This window comes from Neolamprologus multifasciatus, chromosome 7 (genome assembly GCF_963576455.1).
Source record: "Neolamprologus multifasciatus chromosome 7, fNeoMul1.2, whole genome shotgun sequence".
Classification (NCBI taxonomy): domain Eukaryota; kingdom Metazoa; phylum Chordata; class Actinopteri; order Cichliformes; family Cichlidae; genus Neolamprologus; species Neolamprologus multifasciatus.
This window is the reverse complement of record NC_140445.1, coordinates 55,562,239-55,586,180: the sequence shown is the minus strand read 5'-3', so window position 1 is coordinate 55,586,180 and position 23,942 is coordinate 55,562,239. Positions and strand designations below refer to the sequence as shown.

Sequence of the window (23,942 nt, the reverse complement as noted above, 5' to 3'; positions counted from 1 at the left end):
TTTTGACCCCACGGGATGAGATCTTGCGTGGAGCCCCAGATCGAGGGAGATTATCAGTGGTCTTGTATGTCTTCCATTTTCTGATGATTGCTCCCACAGTTGATTTTTTCACACCAAGCTGCTTGCCTATTGTAGATTCACTCTTCCCAGTCTGGTGCAGGTCTACAATTCTTTTCCTGGTGTCCTTCGAAAGCTCTTTGGTCTTGGCCATGGCGGAGTTTGGAGTCTGACTGGTTGAGGCTGTGGACAGGTGTCTTTTATACAGATGATGAGGTCAAACAGGTGCCATTCATACAGGTAACGAGTGGGGGACAGAAAAGCTTCTTACAGAAGACGTTACAGGTCTGTGAGAGCCAGGGATTTTCCTTGTTTGAGGTGACCAAATACTTATTTTCCACCCTGATTTACAAATAAATTCTTTACAAATCCTACCATGTGAATTCATGGATTTTTTTTTCACATTCTGTCTCTCACAGTTGAAGTGTACCTCTGGTGCAAATTACTGACCTCTGTCATCATTTTAAGTGGGGGAACTTGCACAATCGGTGGCTGACTAAATACTTTTTTGCCCCACTGTACTCCACATAGTTTTGTAAAGCTGTTTCAAATGATTGTGTGTAGTACAAGACGAGGTCCCGCAGTACTTCCTGTGGATGTGACGTTTTTTCGATGCGTGTTACATGAGGGTTAAAAAGGCACATGTGTGGGTCTAGGAGACGCTGACGCGAGAGCACTGATCTGGCCATGTTCCATGTCCACAGTCATTTCCCACACCATGGCACAGCACTAGACTGGGAATAAACAGAGAAGCCCGCTGTGCTCCCAGAATGCATGTTTGCAGAGTTCCCATCAGTGAGTACACAGTAATAGGACTCCCTGAAGGCCTGTGTTTAACCTTAAGGTTACAAGTGGCTGGCCCTTCCCTTCTGTACCCCAGCTATAAACCCTTTTTTGTCTTGTTTTCAACAACACTTAGAAAAACGTAAAGGAAGTCAGACAAAATCACAACATCTAAAGGACATGTGATGTGATTAAAAAGTCCAGAACAGCTAGTACATGGACTTTGCAGCGAGACTAGTTTGAACTGTTAAGGCATTACAGACGATTGCCGACACTCAGGAAAAGAAACTGAATAATCTGAGATTTCCTGACCGCTAAGTAAACTCCACCTGCTGATGAGAATCGTGTAACTTGACCTAAAGTTACCAAAATCTTCACTGTCTATTTTATTTATTTTACTTGAGGGCTCATTTGCAGGAACATCTCTGTAAGTAACACCATGAATGCAAAAGAATACCTGAGGCTAGTGCAGTAAGTATAGATAAGGGATGTCATTGGGCAACATTTTGGCTGAACACATCTCTTAAAAATATTTTTCGCAACTGCTGAGAACCAACATATAGTACAAATGCTGTACATAGCAGACACGCATATGCATACTTTATGTTGGCAAGAGTCAACCTGACAATATAAACAGATGAAGGAGGATGAGAGCGGCCTAAAGCTGAGAAAATACCCCTGGGATGTGCTGACAAACTAGAAATGTGAACGTGGGGCCAGCACGGAGGATTAGCTGTGGTAAAACAGTGTGATGCAGTATGATTAATTTCTTCATTGTCTGTTCTCCACAATACAGATTTAGTAATCAGCAACAGGTTGCTTATTGCTTTGAGCTGCTACCATTGACAGCCCACAGTTCCGCCTTGCTTACACTACTTTGAGCAGACTCGATGCAGCACAGCAGCGCCTCGAACACACTTTCAGTCTGCAGAGGAATGTTTCAGCAGCGTTCAGGTCAAGGCAGGCTCTCACTACAAGCAACAACCACCATGTCATAAATTTAACTTTTTTGTGAGGTCTGGATTTTAGCTATTGATATAACAGGCACCATCCTTTACCAACGAGCCAAAGCCTCTCTGACAGCATCATACAGGCAGCTCATTGTCGAGGCCGCCGGCATCCAGAATGCAACTGCCAGCTGTTTTCTTTGTGGATCAAACCAAAAGAAACAGCAGGCCAAGGTCAGCACAGACAAGCTTTTCTCCTACAGCAGACAGACCAATCTCCATATAGCGGGCCAGAAAAAAAGACAATCCCTGCCACAAATGTGATAGCACTGTTGATTATATTCCACCCTCTTGTGGAATAATCCGCCATTCTTGAAAATTCATGAAAGCTCGCATTTATTCCCGTTCTGCTGGGTGTTTGTTGATCGCTTGAGAATCTGTGTCTGCGTGCAAGCTTGTTTGTGAGGGTTATCTCTCATGTCCCCTGTTGGTAGATAGATGCTAGACAAACACAGATAAGCTTTTAAGGAGGATATCAAGTTTTCCTGAGGATGTATCCTGTAAGATCACAGTGATTCAGATTGTTTTATGGTAAAGTTTCCCTCCACTCCAAAAAGTCCACTCCAAAAAATAGCCTGGATGTTTTGAATGACCTTTACTGTGCGGAATGATAAACATACAGAGTTTGACACCTAAAAGAGAACATGATTGTACGCACAGCCAGCTGCAGTAAAATATGCAACTTATGGGGAAGCTTGAAACCTCCAAAGTTCACAACCAGAAGTTATTCTAGTCAGACGGCATTATTTCCATATATATTGAGCCTTTTTATATTAGGGAAATGAAATAAACGTGATGTAAGAATACAAAAGACAATATAATACACAAGTTATTTTTAAATGCAACATAATAAAACTAAAGCTCACTCCAATAGGGGAAAATCAACCATATCCTTCTACTGATTGACTGCTAACCACATTTCTGACAGTTTGCCATTAGTAGATTGTTTTGCCAGCAGCATATCAGTGACAACATTATTTGATATTTCCATATGGTATCACACAAAATTCCAAAAAAGGATTCCAATTTCAATTGGAAAAGTGCATGCTGATGATTCTATTCTTTCATCTGACTTTCCATACCCTTCTTGATTTACAAAAAGTAGCTTGGAGAAGATGCCGGGGTACTTGCACCCACATTTCCTAGCCTCTGCCTGCAAATAGGAGCCCAAACCCCCAGACACAGGCTCACTCCTGAAGAGCTGTGCCTCAGCATAAAGACGCTGGAGACAGCCGATACATGCCAAAAAGTGTTAAAATGTAACACACCCAGGCAAATACTTATTATTCTAAGGGAAATGAGTCCAAGATCAACATCACTTAATGCATGGGTATCTCCTACATGTAAACAATGACCCACAAATACGAACGCACTGCACACACATGCATGAGGCTGCACTCAGAGTGGGTTTTTAATGACCCCATTGCCCTCCTATCACCTTACGATAAAGACCTAGTGGAGAGGATGGTGGTCTGTCTCACGTCAACTCACACCCACTTTTCCTTTTAAAGAGAGAAGCTAACCTCACATGGGCTCACTCATAAAAACATCATAATTCTCCAACAGGCAAATGATAGGTTATCCTAGCATTGTTTTAACAGGTAACCAGAACTGCAGCGCACTCGCATCAATGATTCATGCAGCCACGGCACCACGCAGTTAATGAACACAAGGGTAGTCATTGTAACAGCATTACTTACGCTCTGTCCCAGTCAGCTGTTAAACAGAAACTCACGTCAGATCTAAAACAGCTTTCCTTTAGGTGGCCCACAGGCAGATCAGTCCCTCTTTCAGGGGGGGACGTTTGAAGAAAAAAAATCCACAGGTACAGAGAAGTTTAAATCTCTCTCAGATGACAGCTCTGAGTCCGTACGTCCACACTCTCCCTCTGTCTGACACAGAGTCTACTACAGCCTGCCCCCTGGCCACTCAACAGACTGCAGCTCCGCCCACACACAGTCACAAGAGGGAGGGAGGTACACTTCTACAAGTCTGATGTTGACTCATTTTTTTCTTTTTTTTTTTCTTAATCCAGCAACCTTCTGCACTACTTTAATGACTCAGAGTAAAATAGAAACACTCACATTATCCTGCATGGGGAAGTTAGCAATGAAGATCAAAAAGAACATATAAGCAATAGTAAAAGACACATAACAGATCTAATATTAACCACATAGACAATAAACTATTAACATCAGATTTATATTTTTTTTACTTAGTATGCATATCCTAACATTCCTCTTTAGTGTGAACTTAAGATGTTCTTGGCATTTTTGCCCAACATCATTTGTTTTTAAAAATTCAAATAAATACACTAATGTCCTGTCATTTTCTGGTCATTACATTTTTGGCTGTGCTTTCAAAGAGAATTCCTACAATGTTATGCAAAAGCAACAACTGAGCATGAACTATTCCTCTCCAAAGCTCAGAAAGAAACCCTGTGAAAACATAAAGAGAGAATACAACAGCAAAAACTATTTTTTTATTTAAATATATATACTTAAAATATATGAAATGATTTGTATTCAGGATCAGTGAAAAGTTAAAGCAAGAATGTGCAGCCTTTAATAAATCTGTATTCCTAGTCTTTTATTTGGAAATTTAAATTCCTGAATAAAAATCTAGCCATCACAAACTTTTGATAACAAATAGAACAACAAAGATCCTCACTAGTGTTAATTGAGATGTGGTAAACCTGTTTTTGCAGCTCTCCCGTCTTATTATTAGTAGTAATACTTCTTCCTAATAGTCATTTGGATCTTGAGACAGTGTCTGCTCAAAACAAATACCTCCCAACCACAGCTACAGCTTCTTTTATTTCAGACTTAAACCTCCGTGAAGTAAAATCTGACGATCAAAAGGATCACTTCTTTCTCTTTGGATGGTATATCTGTGAAACATGTCACTAACACGCAGCTTCGAGCATGAGGGTTCACTTGTTTACGTCTTGGCAGGGAACATTCTTTTCATTTTCCAAGTTAATCATCAGAAATCTGACAGAAATGTCTAGAATTTTATCATGTAGCCACAGCATTGCAACAAAAGCATTCTTCAATGCCTCCTACATATTTAAAACTTTAAAGCAGCATTAGTCCTTTTGCATGCTCCAACAGTAACCGTTTCGTGCTTATTTTAAAGTCCTAGGACTTAATGTAAATCAGTGAGAGCCGAGATCCACTGAACTTAAGGCTACATGAGAGGCACGTGAAGAAGAGAGTCCTGCATGTGAAGCTGAGCCACATACCAGTTCTAAAATAATACACACAACAGTAGCAAGGGCAATGTTTTCAGGCCATGACACTGAAAGTACGACAGAGGTGATGCAAAGTCTTAGAAGAGGCCTTTTCATTACTTGTAAAGGGGACAACAGACTCCAAAGAATCACCTCTTTTTGTGCTTTATGAACAGAGCTCTAATAGTTTACTTAATATATTAATAATAATCATGATTTTTACAATGTATATTAATGTGCTGATACCTCAGGTTTGTTTGAAACATGCTAATAAATACACATCAAAGTATTTAAAAAGTCTAGTCGAAGCGAAGTGTTACCAAAAAAACTTTACATGCCTGCTCCGAAAATATTTGCAGGGTAAATAGAGAGAAGTGTAAGATAGCAGCATGTTGAGACGGGGACGCCTGTTTCGAAAATAGCATATGCTAATTATACACTTTAGGCAACTGCTAAGGAGGGCGATGCGATGCCAAGTTTGAGGTGTTGGGACTCTGAATTTCAGCTCAGTGTCTCTTTACGAAGCGACTCCACACTGAGGCCGCAGCGAGGATACTCACTCACCTATTTATAACTTACGTCTACTGGATACCTCCCTCAGATTAGTGGCACACCTCTTGTTGAGCTAAACCACCTGCTACTGCCATGCAGCGGACAGTTTCAAACAATCCGTAGGACTTCTCTGACAGATGTCTAAACGCATAGAGCAGCAGTCAAACAGATACAAACTGGCCCGGTTAATGCGCGTGCCCTGAAAATGTCACTTTTCATTGCGTCTGCTTTATGACTTCAACAAAAACTGCACTCCTGCAGTTACAATTAGCAAACACAGAAACGCTCCTCTGTGCAAAATGGTTAACTACCACAGAGGAGGCTATGAGGACATTACTCAGGGATGGTTGGCCATAAGCTGCTTTTGGAATTAGGTTAAGCATAAATATTAAGAGAAAGAAGACACTGGAGTACAAAGTTTGAAAAACTGAGTGAATAATTCCTTGTTTTTATCTATTAATATTCTGAAAGGGCAGTTGTATTATTATTATTATTATTATTATTATTATTATTATTATTATTATTATTATTATTATTATTATTATTATCATCATCATCATAGGGTTTTAGGTTAATATTTATGTGTTAACAATAAAACTGATACTGCTTACTGTTTACATACAAAGACTCATCATGGGATTGAAGTCACACTAGTGTCACTGTCCACTGTGAAGTGAGTGTCACAGGGAGTGTCAACCAAGAAAGAAGCCCCATGCTCCAAAACTGACACCTACAAGCTCGACTGAAATTTGCAAAACTTTTATGGCCAGACAAGACAAAGTTTAAGCCATTTGGCTACAATGACAGGAGGTATGTTTGGAGGAGTAAGGGTGAGGCTAAATTTGATTATCAAGCACGGTGGTAGTAGCGTCATGCGTTGAGGCTGTTTTGCTGCCAGTGACAATGGTACATTACACAAAGTGGATGAAATGAGGAAAAAGGACTACCTCCAAATTCTTCTGCTTCACATCAGATCAGGAGGTAGACAGCTCAAACTTAGACACAGTTGGGCGTTCCGTCTGGACAATGACTCCAAACACACATCATAACTGGTTTTGCAATGGATAAAAGCAGGCTAACATTAAGCTTCTGAAGAGGCCGCCCCAAAGCAACAGCCTCAATGTTATTCAAAATTTTGGGTCTGTGCCAGGAAACTTCCAAAGTTTCAATGAGATCTACCAATTCTGGGAAGAACCACTTGTTAAAGGACATTTAAACGAATGTTAGTGTTGGTATATGTATAATTTTGAGCCTGTTTGGATCAGAGAAATCCAAAATAAATGAAAGATTAATCATCCAGTTCTTTTTTTTGAAGTCATTAAAGATGCATTCTGTACAATCATTCCACACTGGAAAAAGAACAGTTCAAAGAAATAATTAAAAGCACAAAATTACCATGACATTCATGCCCATGATGAGAGTATGTAAACCACAACTGTATATGGTAATGAAAATATTGTTCAGAGCGTATTACTCAGCAACTACGGTGGACCGCATTTTGCATAAATTAACCAGAAGCAATCTACTGATTGTTGAAAATCTCAAAATAGCTGGAAATGTTTGATGAAGCAAATAAACCCTGATATCTTGGAGAAGAGCCATGCGGTTAGTTTTAAGTTCGATAACATTAAGCATGTGACACATAATGAGCTTTTCTGATTCCAGAAGACCACTTGAAAATGCAAGTTTGATCATTCTCCAGCCTCTGCATGTTTCACACACGGCAAGCAGAAGTGCTGACAAGTCATTCTATATAAATGAATAACTGCAGAGGAATTACAGCGCTGCGATAAGCCCTCATGTTTCACATATTAGTTTAATGGGAACACACCAGATAGCAGCACTTAAGAGTCACTGAGGCTGACAGAAGCGCTGAAGACAGCTGACAAACCCCGGCCCCCAACTCTGCTTCAGTGTTTGTCAACACAGTGCTATCCAATGTGTTGAAACCCTGTAACTGTGCAAAGCATGTGATAGAAAAATGTGACAGACAAAAACCAAACTGGCTAACTTCTTCCTTACTGTACGCCGTTATCTTAGCGGCTACATTTTGTCAGAATAATACCTTTTTATGCCGAGGCTACTTATGACCTTGTGACAATCAAATGCTTGGCTTCTGCTCAAGCCAAGCATTTAACAAACTTTTTTTTTTTCAATAAGAAGAAAGCACCTAAGATCTCCTGAGACCTTCACTTTCAGCAATAAAAGTGTTGTTAACATGAGCTGGAAAATATTTCACCTTTAGCGAAAACACTGCTGTGCATCTTACAGGTTGTCAGCAGTTGCATAGTAACAGCAGGGCCACGGCTGGCACTTGCTTCAAGCATCTGTTCAGTGCTACAAACTAAAAGGAAAATTCCAGTCAACAAAGTTGTGAAGCTACTAAAGTCACAACTACTCAGCTAAGGCCTTTGTTTGTCCTCATACCACTTATATTAGCACAGCTTTGACACCAGGTCAGGCGATGATCTGGCAAAGTTCGACAGCTCTTTGTTGTTAAAAATCATCCTACTGCAGTCTGACGGTAACAGCAATAGTTTGTTCCAAATTCATTAAACCCATATGATGTTTACACAAAGAACAATTCTCAAACAGAAGCTTTTATGGAGCGCCAAACTCTTCTGTTTGATTTACATTTTGCACTTTACACAACGCTAAGCTCCCTTCTCTCTGTCAGGAACTCACGGCACTCAAGACTGTTTCTTGTCAGCATAAAGCCTGACATATTTACTACAGCTGAAAGTGTGAGATCTGCACAAGAGTTTCAAATGACTTTTTTCTAGTTTGCACAAGGTATGGATGCATAATGACAGACCTACTAGCGGACTACTGTTTGCTATTAGGGTATCATAGTTGTTGAAAGTGGATAAATTCGGGTGAGACTAAATTGGTGAAAAAAGAAGGAAAGAAACAAAACAGTAAGAAAATGAAAACAAGACAAAAACAAAAAACAAAATTGCAAACATTACTAACTAAAGGACAATTTAACACTGAAACATAAAGAGTAACACTAAACACGATGACAGAGACAAAAGACATAGGAACAAAACCACGCCTGAAATGACCAAGCAAACCACAATGACAAAGACAGTCATAAGACTCAGACTAGAACTTGGGCCCGAGTCACACAGGTCTAGAGGTTGGTCATTGACTTCCTGGCCACCACTCCTTGCTATGGAAAAATGTGTATTTCCAACTGCTTGGTGAGTGGTTGCAGGCAGTCACTGTGATAGCCACTAAAGCCCCAGTCCCACAAACCTAGAGACCACTCAGTGACAGCCCTCCACAAGCTCTGGCCACCACTCACCAACCAGTTGGGGAGTAGTAACTCTACTCTACTTTAAATCTCAGCTTGTTCTAATTTCTTTACATATACCAAACCTGGTGTGGTCTACCACACCTAGGGTGGTACCTAGGGTCACCTAGGGTCTTACCTGGTGTGGTCTACCACACCAGGTAAGACCCTAGGTGCAAGCTGTGTAAAGATGCCCCTGAGACAATCCAGCACATAACAGCAGGGAGCAAGATGCTAACATGCAGGGCATACATGGAACGCCATAACCAAGTGGCCGGCATAGTACAGAAACACCTGTGCAGAATATGGCCTGAAGTCCCGAGGTCAAAATGTGACTTCCCCCAAGGGTGGTGGAGAATGAGCGAGCTAAGATACTGTGGGACTTCCAGATACAGACAGAAAAAAATGGTGGGGCTAACCAAGCGGACATAGTGGTGGTAGGCAAACAGAAGAAGATGGGCGTAGTGATAGATATAGCGGTTCCAAATGACAGCAACCTCAGGAAGAAGGAACACGAGAAACTTGAGAAAAACCAAGGGCTCAGAGAAGAGCTCGAGAAGATGTGGAGGGTGAGGGTGGTCCCAGTGGTATTTGGAGCACTAGGTGCGGTGACTCCCAAGCTAGGCGAGTGGCTCCAGCAGATACTAAGTATAGATATAGCTAAGATACTGCGCAGGACCCTCAAGCTCCCAGGTCTCTGATAGAGGACCCAAGCTTGAAGGATATATATATATATATATATATATATATATATACATATACATATATATATATATATATATATATATATACATATATATGTATATATATATATATATATATGTATATGTATATATATATATATATATCCTTGTGCAAGGAGTTAATTAATGCAAGCATTAATTAACTCAATTAATGCTTGCATTTGTAATATTTTTAATTTAAGCAAATATGAGTTAAACTATACAGAAAAATACCAGCAAAGGTGACACAGTTTGATGCGCAGCTGAGGTGACTGATTCATTTTCACATCCAATGTGATGGGAGCAGCATGTCAGATGGTGGGAGATACCCAGCATACGATCAATCACACTCTCTTCAGACACACCTGTGAATGTGGGATGTTGCGATTTTTCCTCCGGTGCTTTGTGTGTTTGGGGAGAAAAAAAACTGAAGCTGTGATGGCTCAGTATGACACGACTAAAGGCATGACTCCACCACCTCTCACATGAAACTCACCAGCAGAGAGGGTTTGTGGGATGAGTGCCCTCTGGCAGGAGGTGATGCCAGTGAACAAACCTGGTGCGTGCGTGTGTGTTTGATAGAGAAAAAGCTTTCGAGCGGCCCGTGTGACTCACCCTGGTCATTAAAGTTGCATACATGGTTATTTCCCCTGTGTCACCATCTTATGCATTACTCACTTGTCTGAAACCGCTACCAAAGGTTCCCAGTATTAACGGTCACACGGTTAACCAATCACCGCAATCTACGTGTAACTTCCCACATTATGACCTTTGTCACAACATGTGGCCGTTTCCTCCGCTAATCATTTTCCAATCTTTATCTTTTTAAAAAGAAACAGTTTGTTAAAGCGGGGCAAACGGGCGCACCTCCAGAGCAACTGGGTCAGTTTCAAATCCAACAGAGCAAGAGGAACAGCTCGAATGCTCCTCAGGTGGCCCAACATATCCGTGGCAGCGGCTCAACTTTCCTGTATTTTCCACCTCAGGTCTCCCTCCCCCACACATACACCCCCTCCCACTACCACATACAGTAACAACCATGTCCTACAATTGAGGGAGGATAATCTGCTCTTGACACAGCCAGAAATTTGATTTAGCAGCCACGAGTTATCACAACTCATGTCATAGAGTAAACTGGTGGGAAATATGACCTTTTGCACAGTCAGTGATTTTTCTGGATTATTTATACTGAGCTAGATGTTCTTTTAATATAAGTGGTTATACTAAGTGATTGTAGGCGATGCTGTAAATCAATAATCAGGACAGCCAGAAATATCAGACTGTTAAAACAGCTCTTTTAACGTGATTTGGTATCTTTTATTGTATGTATTAATCTTATTTAATTCACTTGTGCATTTGTATAGTTGTATCGGTGGTATTTTAGATTTGTTTTTATTATTAGCTATTATTCTAAATGCTGCTTGTACATCTACACCTTGAACATCTGATATGTAATGGCAAAAAAGGATTCTGATTCTGACTGATAAAATACAAAATACATGGTCATTTTTACAGATCTTTCTTGAGTTTAGATATCAATATATTGCGGTATTAAGACTGCAACACAGTCAGATGGGTTGACAGAAGTTTAAACGCATATATTTTGATACAATTTTAACATTTTTTCAAGCAAAAACAAAAAAAATTAAAAAGGTTTGAGCTTCTCGCATGAGATTTTTGCTTTTTTCTTTTACTCTTACTTATAGGAAATGATTTAAATGATAGTAAATCGAACATCTTTGCATTCTGGACTGCAAATTAAAACATTATTTACTTTTTAATTACATTTATACAGTTTTAAGTTTTTTAATACAGTCCTGATCAAAAGTTTAAGACCACTTGAAAAATGTCAAAAACTCATATGTTGCAAGGGAGAAGTAGAGCTTCAACATGCAGCAAGAAGAAATGAGAGTGAGACAAAACATTTTAGAATAGAGAATAGAATAGAATAAACCTTTATTATCCCACGAATTAGAAATTTGGGTGTTACACAGCTCTTATAGCAAGGGGAATATAAAATATAGAAGGAAGTCCTATATACACAAGCAACTGAAATTCGTATATACAGATGTACAAAGATATATTTTTATTATTACAGATATATTAAAACAGGCTGTGCTGCAGCTGATAAAAAGTTTAGGACCACATGCCTTTAAAGGCCAAATCTGTCCAAAAATGTGGATTCACTCTCCTTTTCTGCCAGATAGTCACATTGTCATGACATTCTGATAGCAAAGGCAAAAAAACGTTCCCTTTTTGAAGTGGTTGTTGAACTGCATAAGCAGGGTCTCTCACAGCACGCCATCACTGCTGAGGTGGGAGGCAGTAAGACAGTCATTTGGAATGGAACAAAAAAGTCAAGTGGAAGACCCCAAAAAATTTCACCAGCACTGAGCCAGAGAATCCAATTGGCTGTTGGTCAAGACACTGGACGATCCTCAACCCAAAGTTACTATTGCCGACTGCAGCCCCATAACCATCATGGGGCATCTGAGACTGAAGGGCTTTAAAAACCAAAAGTGTCTTCAAAGGCCTCATCTCCTTGAACGCCACAGAACTGACCATTTGGACTTTACAAGAGAGCACCAAACATGGGACATTGAAAGGTGGAAAAAAAATTTATTCTCTGATGAGAAAAAAAATTAACCCTGATGGTTTCCAACATTACTGGCATGACAAGCAGATCCCACGTGAGATGTTTTCTACACATCACAGTGGAGGGAGTGCCATAATGGTCTGGGGTGCTTTTTCCTTCAGTGGAACTATGGAGCTTCAGCAGGAGCAGGGGCGTCAAACGGCTGCTGGCTTTGTCAAGATGTTGCAGAGAGCCTCCCTCATGACTGAAGGCCCTCGTCTGTGTGGTAATGACTGGGTTTTTCAGTAGGACAACGCTACAGTACACAATGCCCACAGGACAAGGGACTTCTTCCACTCTTTTGGACCATCCTGCGTATTCCCTGGTCTAAATCCAATCGGGAACCTTTGGGGATGGATGGCAAGGTAAGTTTACAAAAATGTACAACCGTTTCAGACAATAGATGCCCTTCGTGCTGCCGTCTTCACCACTTGGAGAAATGTTCCCACTCACCTCAAGGAAACATATGCATCAAGCATGCTGCAACAAATTTTTGAAGTGATCAACAATAATAGCGGAGATACTCATTACTGAGTTCATGTCTGAAACTTTGATTTCTGTTTTGGGGGGGTTTACAGGGTTTTTTGGAGGTGTGGTCCTAGAACTTTTGATCAGCTGTAAAACAGCTTCTTTCAGTTTAAGAGTTGTTTTCAATAAATTGCATGCTCAAAAATGTTTTGTCTCACTCCTATTTCTTCTTATTGCATGTTGAAGCTCTACTTGGAACCCTGTTAAGATCCAACCATGCAACATATGAGTTTTTGCCATTTTTCAAGAGGTCTTAAAGTTTTGATGGGGACAGTATATCAAAAAGTATATAATGAATTAATTAACAAAAAAAAAAGATATACACATATTTCTGAAAGACTGCAAACAAACTGCATTCATTTTTCCCCATATTAAATACATGAGGTGTTCTGGATACCACCTTCAAATCTTCCAGGGGATACACCAAGGTCTTCTCAAGCCAGCCAAAAGATGCAATCTCTTCAGTGTGTCCTGGGTCTGTCCTGAGGCCTTCTCCTAGTGAAACACACCCAAAACACCTTATCCAAGAAGCATCCAGGAGGTATCTTGGTCAGATGCCCAAATGAACTCAACTGTCTCTTTACAAGTTCTAATTCCAATGAAACAGGGGTATAAAAAATGTGTCCATGTGGCCAAAAATGGCCCGACAGAGGAACCAGTCCACTGCACTGGATGGCTTGGAAAAAAATGAGGGAAAACTTTTTAAACAAGCCACTTGATTGCCATTGCAGCAGCATGGTTGCTTGGTGGTTAGCATTAATGCATCACAACAAGAAGATCCTGGGTTTGAACCCTGAGTGAAGTTTTATATGTTCTTGTTGTATTTTCTTCGGAAGCTCTTGTTTCTTCCACCATCTCAGATAGCGCTATCTATCTCAGGCCAGAACATTTGTGAAAAAGATTATTAATCTTATTAGGGTTTTTTCTGATTAAATAAAGGTTTAATTAAAATCAAAAGGCATCCTGTCATGACAGGTGTTGTCCAAACTTTCAATTTCCTTTGCAGCCTTCTTCCTTTCAAAAACACTAACCATGGTCTGCCATTTCCTGCAAATGTAACACTGCTGACCCCAGTTTTTGTTCTTTTCTTTGTAATAAAAGATGATATTCTCATTACACAGAAATTAGCAGCACATTGTTCAACATAGTCCATTGCCTTGATGATAAAATTGTACAAGAGGTCAGTAAGTCCGTAAAAGTCAAAACCTATACCCAATTTAAATTTGCACAATCTCACATTCAAGATCCTCTTCTGGCACAGCTCTGGATCGTTTTTCAGAGCAGCTTTTTTGCTTTTGTTTTTTATCTTTATCAGAAGGCTTCTGGCCACCACCACTGTTCAGATCTTTCCCTCAAAAGCACCTGGACATTAGAGAGAGTCTGGACTGACTGCCTGAGTGAAAACATAACATTGTACAAGTTCATGGAGTGATTTACTGAATTTAAAAAAAACAATGCTGTTCATCCTCCTCGGATTGAAAATTCCTCTGCTAAAAACTGCTTGGTTGTAGCCAGAGAGCCATCTTTCATTACCACCTAAAAGTGATCCTAAACATGAAATTTGAGCTTGAAACAAGAGCTGATGAGCACACAGTTTAAGTGTTCATTTATAAAGAGCTTTTGTGCTGGAATCTGTCTGGATCCAAGAAGATGACCTTGAATTGGAAATCTTCCACATTTAAATCGGGAAAGACTTTTTGATGTTTATGGACCTGTCCCCGGAACTTTTTCATACCGCATCCTACCCTCAAACGTAATTAAGTATGTTTTAAAATTCTGCTTTTCTGTCGATGTCACCTTGTCTTTAAGGTGGTGATACTGTTGGAGGTGAAAATGGAAAGTGGGACTGTTGCTTTCAGTTTTAACCTAGTCACAGCATGCATACAGTATGCCTGCTCTCATGAATAATATACTCTGTCCAACCACCTTCAATTACAAATGACTTCTACCCAGTGCAATAACCATAAAATAACCTTGAAAAGCATGGTTACTCTTTATCTAATCCAAGCAGAAATTGCAATCCAGAATAAATCATGATCCCAAAGAGCTAATGAGATTGTGCTTCAGAGACGTGTTAGTTCATTAAGCCAATTACTACAAAAGAGAAATGTTATACCACTAATGCACTGTGTACTCAGGGAAATGACCCAGTGAGATGAGTAGATAGAGAAAAAGGAAGAGGAAAAGAGTGATGACTCAAACACAGGGAAAACCCTCAAGATGAATTAGTTATAAGGCCATCTACATGTGGGGCAGACGAAATATGAAATATTAAGTTAGCATTTGATATAGTGAAAGAGTTAAGGTTAAACAACTCCTGAAAATAATCAACTACTATCCATCTAGAACCGTCCAACTGTGATGCTGTGCTGGAAGTACACATGCCGATCAAAAAAGTGTTTGATGAAGCACTGTAACCACAACGCTCTGCAAACTGCTGCTCATTTCTGAAGCAGTTAAAAATCTGCATGCAGATAACGCCCACTGCTTTGCTCGTATCAGCTACATGGCTGTCATTGTACACGCCCAGTTATTATTTTTTTCTTTTTTTGAGCGGACAAGTCAAAATGGGTCAAATATTCCAAGGAAGTACAAAATTATTATCACATGCAAATCTTCTTTTTTATAAGAGAAAGTGTAACAAAGCTGTGATCTTTAAAAAATATTTAAATCCATAAAAAAAGAAAAAGAACCTGAGGGAAAATTCTGCACAGGAGATGAGAAATCATTTCAAAATAAAGGTAATTATAGCTTTCCACGACACATGCTGAATTACCTCTGAGCCAGCACGGGGATCCGTCTCATCTTTACCATGGAAACCAACACCATACAGTACATGCACGCACACTGAGGGAGCAATTGCCATGACATCCAGCACTGTGGCGAGAAGAAGCTTTCAGCAACTAGACCAATTTACTCAGCAGCTAACTGGACAGTCAGTCAACCCTCTGTACTGTATATCACTCCCTATTTCACGCACTCTCCTCCTCTCTTTCCCCTCTTTTCCCCGTGAATTTCTTCTGTCATGATGCCAGACGAATTACCTTTCATCAGCAGAGGACAAGGTCTTGCAGTGCTTAGTAGGAGTGGCTCTCATTCAAGTGGTGACAGAGAAAAGAAAGCTCTGCAGGGATCCCTGCACAAGGATGCAGTTGAACCGGCACCGCACGCACGCATCCACCGCCACTATCACTACCAGCGAGTGCAACGGCAGCAGTAGCAAATCGGAAGGGGAGGGGTAAAAATAAATATATAAAAAAAGCAGGAGAGGGGGTTGCTCTATCAGCAGCAGGAGCATTACATCATAGGCTGCCTCTGTGGAAGGGTGGGAGAGGAGTGGACAGAGGAAGGGAGGTGCTCCTCGTAGCAGCAAAAGCTCCCTGTTACTGTTGAGCTCTTTTCTTCGCGTGCCCAAGTCCAAATTTAATATTTATGATCTGGTAACTGTGAAATGCCCTTGGTGGTTAGCATAAGACCTATTTAATCATTAACTCAGCTGCTCTTAATTGTGTACCTTCACCAGGATTTGTTGTCAGAATGGATATAATATGATGTACACTCTAATGTGGATCATCCCTTTGGGGCACAGAGTGTGTGTGTGTGAGTGTGTGTGTCCAGCTCATGGAAGCCTACACAATGTCTATTCTATGTGGTAATTGAATTGCGTGACCAGCAGTTGCTTGCCACTGCTCCCAAAGCATGCTGATATTCATCCCCGGAAAAAGGTCAACTGAGATTCCTCGGGGCAGTTGTGAGTGGATAGGTAAAAGTGTTTGGACTGCTCGCGATGATGAAAACTTATGTGTCGCAACAAATTTGTCAGAAACAACTGCATGATTATGCCGATGCTCTGAGCACATCTGGGAGGCAGGCGCGACCATAACGAGAGCACTACGGGTCACCTACCGCAGCGGACAGCTGTTAACCACCTACGCACTGGTACACCGCAGACCACTGGCACGGACAACAATGCACTTGACAATAATGGTTAGTCAGAACCAAGAGCTCCCACTTTTCCTGAACAAACACAAACAAAGCTCCCACAACTATGTACATGTTGTCAGGACATACACTGGTCAACTAACAATATACATCCAATCCTTCAACAGTTAATAACAATGCTTTCCACGCCAGGTAGAAGGAAAGTCATTAAGAGGAAAGTGGAAAGGAGGAGGAATTGTGGCAGCTCTTAAATTCTTGTTATTCCACTTTAAATCAGTCTTTTGAAAAGTAAGAAGCATTTCAAATTAAATGTTTTGACTGACAATTTTCATTTATATTATTTATTATTCTGCATGTTTTTTTCTGAATTGGTGGATTAATTGTGTGTTCTAAAAAAATAATTATGCCTTGGAGTGCAACAATTCCCCGTCTTACTAAAAGTCCAACATATTTAGTATCCCATGATGTGTGTACAGATGAATTTTTTTGGTAATTAAAACATCTTTGAAGAGCCTTTGGGATCCTTAGCTGAGTGTTTTAGTGTTCATGTTTGGCATGTAGCGGGTAGCCAGATCTCATTAATTTCTGTAGGTCGAAAGTATATTTCCAGCACAAGCTCTAATAAACCCACCATATGCTCCCTGCTGAGCACCAGACAGAATAAAAACAAACTTACCAGTTGGAGGTGAAACAAGCTGGAGACCCAAATATTTTTGGTAATTAACAGATGGATTCCAACCCATTCCCTTAATGTGATTACTGTGGAGAAAAAAATATATAGTTTACTATTAGCACTAATAATGATAATAATTCCATTTCAGCTGTTTAATGTATGAGGTGGCACAGCAGTCGGTAAAGCAAACAGACTGTAACACATTATGCAAATGGACTGCAGCTCTCCCTAAAGTGACATCTGTTATGACTCAGTTTGAAATAAATATCATATTAACTGTTTACGAAACTATAAGCAATTTGTTCAAGTGAATAAAATCATAAAAAGAAAAAGATATAATAATCATACATCATTTGTAAATCAGGTCTACCTGAGTATTAACTGTAAGGACAGTTTGAGCCCTACTGACAAGCAAATCTGGTGCATACCCATTAAACATTGGACGTCGGAAAGACACGCTGCTCATGTCTATATTGGCTCCGTCGGCCCATGACCAATCCTGGACATCTATATGATGTTGAATAAACTAGGTTCACAGTTTGAACGTCCAACCATGACCCAACCTGGATGTCAATATGATATTGACCTTTCAAAATTTGAACTTTTTGGACGTCATGTGGACATTTTTTTATTTACAAATATCAACATGATCAACATTTCTGCTCCAAAATCCACCATGCAGCTGCTTACTTTTGTTTTAGCGTCAAGAGCCCGCACCATGTTGGAGATGTCTGCTGATCACTGCATTCCTTTACACGTAACTGTTATGATCTAGTACCATTTCAGAAGGTGGCATATTGTTCCAGATCATTTTCCAATAACATTTGATTGTCTCAGTCACAGATGATAAATGGAGACATATACAAAGGTGTGAATAAAGCTACAGAAAAAATAACTGGTAGCCTATAGAAAACATGTCCTCCACCCTCTGGACTCATGGGACTACAAAGCCTATAGAAGCTGTATAAAAAATGGCATCTAAAATGAGTTTGACGTTAAAAAGACGTCCACAATGATTCCATTTGAACTATAAACAGCCCGTACACAGAGGTCCTACGGATGTCAACACTTAAAGTTCAGTAGACGCTGAAAAAATATTGTCATCTGGCGTTACAAAACAAACCCTTCAGTGGACCAAAACTGGACGTCCAAAAGTGACATGTAAAAGATGCCACTATGACGACACTTTTGTACTTTGCACATTTTACTCAATGTATTAGATCTTTACCTGGTGGGATAAAAGTGCTACAAATTACATTTAGAATCAATGAACTTGAGCACCAGTGAGCAATATCAGACACCAGGCATGTGGCCATACCTCATCCCACATTTTACAACTTATTTTATTCCTAAGTTTCTCAATTCTAGTGACTGTGGAGGCCGTCTGAGTACAGAAAACTCACTGTCATGGTCAAGAAATCATTTTGAGATGATCTGAGATTTGTGATGTGGAAAATTATCCTCCTGGAAGCGGCAATCAGAAGACGTGTACACTGTGTGGTCATACAGTGATGAACACGATCAGCAACAAAACTAAGGTAGGTTGCGGCATTTAAATGATCCTCACCATTACACCACCATCAGCAGTCTGAACTATTAATGCAAGGGAGGATGGATCCATGCTTTCATGCTGTTTGCTCCATTCTGATCCTGCCATCCAAATGTTGCAGCAGAAATTGAGACTCATCACATCATCCAACATTTTTCCCAACTTGTGTTGTCCAAATTTGATGAACCCTGTGAACTGTAGCCACAGTTTCCTGTTTCTAGCTAAAAGGAGAGGCAGTCGATATGTTCTTTTGCTGCTGTAGTAAATCTTCTTCAAAGTTTCATGTCTTGTGCATCTAGAGATGCTCTTCTAACCTTTATTATAACGACTGATTATTTGAATTACTGTTCCCTTCCTAACAACTCCAAATAACTAGTGCTTTGACCTGTGGCATTAACAAAGCATTTTCTCCCAGATAACTGCCACTCGCTGGATATTTTCTCTTTTTTGGGCCAATCTCTGTAAACACTAAAAATGGCTGTGTGGTAAAATCCCAGTAGATCAGCAGTAAGTACTCAGACCAGCCTATCTGGCACCAACAACAATGCTACATTGAAAGTCACTTGAATCACCATACTTCATCATTCTGAGGCTCAGTTTAAACTTCAGCAGGTTGTCTTAACAATGTCTATGTGCTTAAATGTAATGAACTGCCTCCATGGCTGATCAGTTATCTGCATTATTGAGTTAGCAAAGTAAAGCTGCCGAATATATGCCAACCAACTAGTTATTTTAATAGTTATTTTTCCTGTCACTTACATTGTTTCACAGCACCTGGTGTAATGCTCAGGCTGCATTACACCACGTGCATGCCTTTGATTTTAAGTCTGACTCTGTTTTTTTCTGTCCTTTGCATGGGGTCAAATCACAACCCCCAGAGTGTCAGAGGCAGAATGTTTAGTCTGCCACGAGTCTTTTACTTTGAAAACTGAACCGATTTTCCTTTCCTCTGTCTGACTTACCGCCCTCATCATCCGCTCTGTGCAATTTAATACGCCTTATATCAAAAATACACCCGGTTCTATTTTGAGCTCACAGACACTCATGGAGTGCTTCTCCAAATGCATTTGGTGAAATTGCAAGCATTGTCTTATGTGCACATGATTAGCTTTGGTGGCCATATTGGAGCTAGAAACACCACACAGCTGCGCTCGGTGTTTTCCCAAGGACTCAGACATTTGGGATTGTTTTAGATAGATTAACTCGTGCTAATCTACTCTCAATTCTTTTAGAGTTGTCGCCAAGTCGAATAATCATATCGTGATCTGTTTCCTCTGTTACGCTCAACTGTATATATCTGACTGCTTCACCATGATGCACAAATAAGCAGAACAGAGCTGAGCACAACAACAGCAGAAGAGACTCCCACGCTGAGCTGAAATAAAGCAAGTGCACATAAATCAAGTAAAGAACATTGAATAAAAACATTTTTCTAATTCTTTAGTTATTGGGCCATGTCACTCTTATGTTGTGGTGTTTGAAGTCCCTCATAATTTGTTAAAGAACTGAGCGAAGAAGAACCGTTTAAATTAGCAGGCATGAGCAGCCAGACATGTGACCAATATATAGAATAAAGAAGCTTTGATACACTGGACTATATATTTTTTTCCTAAAGACAGAAGGCTTCTGGTCACCGTTGAGTTCAACCTAGTGCACAAGATTTATTTTTACTGAGGAATCTAATGTTGGTTGAGCTCCACAAACTGTAAAAGAAAACAAAGCAAACTTTAATACAGAAGGATGGCTTTTACAGCATGTTTTGGCAGCTAAGTCCAAATGAAGGCTACCAGTTTACACTGAAGCAAAGATGATACAGTTTGTCCTGAAAGGCAGCAATGACAGAGCAGAGACTCTTTTCATTTAAAAGTAAAGCCCGGCTTGTAATGTTAACAGACAATGAGCATCTGCTATCTGTAATGTGCAATCCTTTCTCCACACAAAACAATCAGACCAACATATTGTGTACGAGCCTCATCTTCATGAAAAATAAAGGATAAAACAACAGTTGTTGGTGCACACTATCACAGTCAAGCAAACTCAGAGCAGAGATGCACCATTACAACTTGCAGATGTGACCTTCACTAGAACAGTAACATTATCTCAGTTACAATGCACCCAAACAGAGGAAGACTATAAAGGAGCAGTGTATGTGAGGCCTTGATAAGTGTGACAGTACACGAGGAAAAATCAATCCAACTGCTCTTTTGTCTGCCTCGTTTTAAAATGGAGCGTACAGCATTCTTCGCATACCGAGTATTGTAGGTTGGCTGGAACACAGACTGTACTCGGACGAGGCCGTGTGATTTCCAGTGTGTGTGAGACACTATTCATGGATGGTGTCTGACAAAGGAGGGTATCCCAGAATGTAAACAGCACTCCAGATGGGCCTGACCTTTGGTAACACGAATTGGCCGAACCCCTTGTGACCGGAGGGGACAACAGCATTGAAATATTATTGCCACTGCAGCCAATCATCCAGCTTTTCCAATGAAAAGCCTCTTTGGCAAAGCGAAGTCTGTTTCACAGTTACAAACAGATTCAAGCTCTTTTTTTGCAAAAGGGAAAATGAAAAAAAAAAAAACACAATGAAAGCACAGAAAGACAAGGGAGTGACCTTGACATGAGCACATCCTGTTCTTTAGGAATACAAAGACCTGTTTCAGAGGTTCCAAGCATAAATTTTAAAAGATGAGCACTCTAACAAAATCAAATGTGAAGTTTTTGGACAAACCCATTATAAACATGGCATTAAAAGCCCAGATGTGAGAAGACTTTAATGTTCCTATTATGGCATCCTCATTGTGTCTGAAAAAAGTCCCTTTTTGAAGAGTAAAAGAACATGCACACTGCCACTTTGGACCATGTATAAATATTACAGTTATTACGAAGCCTATACAGCAATCCATTTTCATAATCCAATTTAAGAGAATATCCCCCGGAGGGTAACGTGTCAATGAATTATTCAAATTTCACACATGCAGGAAGAGATGGTCAACTGTGATACATGGTGTTGATTGATCTCACTTAGCAGCAGGAGCCTTATCCCCACCCCCTGCTCCTCAGGCTCCAGAGACCACTTCAGAATTAAAAAGGTCAAAGGTGATTGGCTGGTCTGCTACGAAGCCACTGCTGAAGCAGCAGGAGTAATCAACCATCATGACACGCACTCTCATATTTCCACTTTGTCACATGCGGTAGAGTACAGCAAGCTGACATGAGCATTAAAGTAATGGTAGTATTTGCACGCGCAAAGCCATCCGAGGTGAAAAAGTGCACGATGACATACCTCACTTTCTTTATGAGATTAGTAAGCAGGACGGTTTTAATACTAGGCGAGACAAGTCTAAGACACCCAAACTAAAAACGTAATGCTCTTATATAACACAGGTATATATTCTGTTCTACTGACAAACCTGTCTGGTATGTTTTACAGGACAAAAACATCAGAGCAAAAGAAAGGCAGCGGCAATACATTCATCTCTTTAAACAAGTGATTTCCGTCACTATTTAACTCTGGCTTATTTCAAATAAAAACATATACACATGCCCTACTGTATGTCAAGCTATATAGAGCATCAGCAGATAGTTTGAACATTGGTTTATACAAGTTTCACTCAGTGGCCTCTGTGAATAAACCACCTCCTTTAACATAAACCTCATGTAGATCTTGTCATTTCTGACCACCTCCGTGTTCACGTTGCTTCGTGTCCCTGCTTACAACCATCCCGCAATGTCCTTGAAAGTTTTACGAAGGGATGCCAAACACAGTGTTTAGGGCAATCAGAAGCAGATGCTGCCATCAGTAAAAAGATGAAGGGCGGCAGTTGCATCTTATTACTGCGTCTTAGAATAGTGACGTTAATCCCCACCACTAGCTTTTACAGCTGAAAGATAACCGAGTCCCGCCCTTGGCACCTTCCTTCGGGGTCTCAGGGTCTCTTGCACAGCTGCTCAGATAAAGCTCTGGTACAATGTGGGACATGCACAGTACCAACACTGGTATTTGGGTATGTGTTTGAGTAAAGCTAAGTAAAGGCACTGTACCATTAACATGAATGTTTTGCTCTTCTAAACCTCCAAGAGAGCTGGATTTATAGTGATGGATGTGCTCACAAGTGTTCTTATTTCCTAATATGGCATGCTTTGGTCTGCGGACCAACTTGGAAGAGATATATTTCTGAAGGGTGAAGGGAGGAACAAAGCTTTTTTTTTATTATTATTTTCCATAATAATCATTTCCATCCAATCAACAGATGGAAAGCGTCCCTCTCATTTTCACAGTGATATGCTGAACATTTTCTCCACCTCCACATACATGAATTTCCAGCCTTAAATGGATGAAGTGCTATAAAAATAGCAATGACGCTTTTCTGGAAACACTGGCTATTAATGAAATGATACATGGATCTACTCCATTGTCTTGGCTGCTGATCTAAGAGGCTACAGGTGAGTACTCTGAGTTCTTATGTTACAGGGTACAGCAGTGCCTAACCAGTCACCATGTTTACTGACTCGCACTGCAGTATCATGTTCCACGTTCCCTCGGCAACGCTGCCATTATGTTCACCTTTCCATTCATGCCCTACTCTCGTGCCCCCAAGAAACAAAAAGCAGTCATATCGCATTAGAAGGTTGATCTAAAGACAGGTCAGAGCCCTTCAGCAAGATGGAAAAGAGAATGTCTTTCAGTATCTTATCTGTCTATTCTTTTATCTATCCCTCTGTCATTTATCTATCTGTCCATCCATCAACAATCAGGAGCTCAAAGGGGGGTGCCAGATGTGAAAAAAATCCTTCAGAAGTCAAAAATACCACCAATGTAGTATCACTTCAGAGGCAGTTCTGTCTTTTGAGGTCTGAAAACGAACCTTTCTGCTGGTGCTGGTCCAGGCCTTCTCATCCAACATCAGACCTTACAAATGTGCGTCTGGAAGAAAGGTGAAAAAATTCCCATAAACACACTCCGT

The 23,942-nt window shown here is 40.3% G+C and overlaps 1 protein-coding gene across 5 annotated transcripts in view; it reads right to left on the bottom strand.

Annotated features, from left to right (window-relative positions):
* Positions 1-17,512, bottom strand: part of sema4ba (sema domain, immunoglobulin domain (Ig), transmembrane domain (TM) and short cytoplasmic domain, (semaphorin) 4Ba) — a 55,215-nt gene extending 37,703 nt beyond the window's left edge. The window contains exon 1 of one of the 5 annotated variants that reach the window (XM_085169289.1): positions 17,430-17,512. The gene's annotated coding sequence lies outside the window, so the exon portion shown is untranslated. The other 4 variants (XM_085169287.1, XM_085169290.1, XM_085169286.1 and 1 more) reach the window with 4 other exon arrangements.
* Between the last annotated feature and the right edge of the window lie 6,430 nt (positions 17,513-23,942).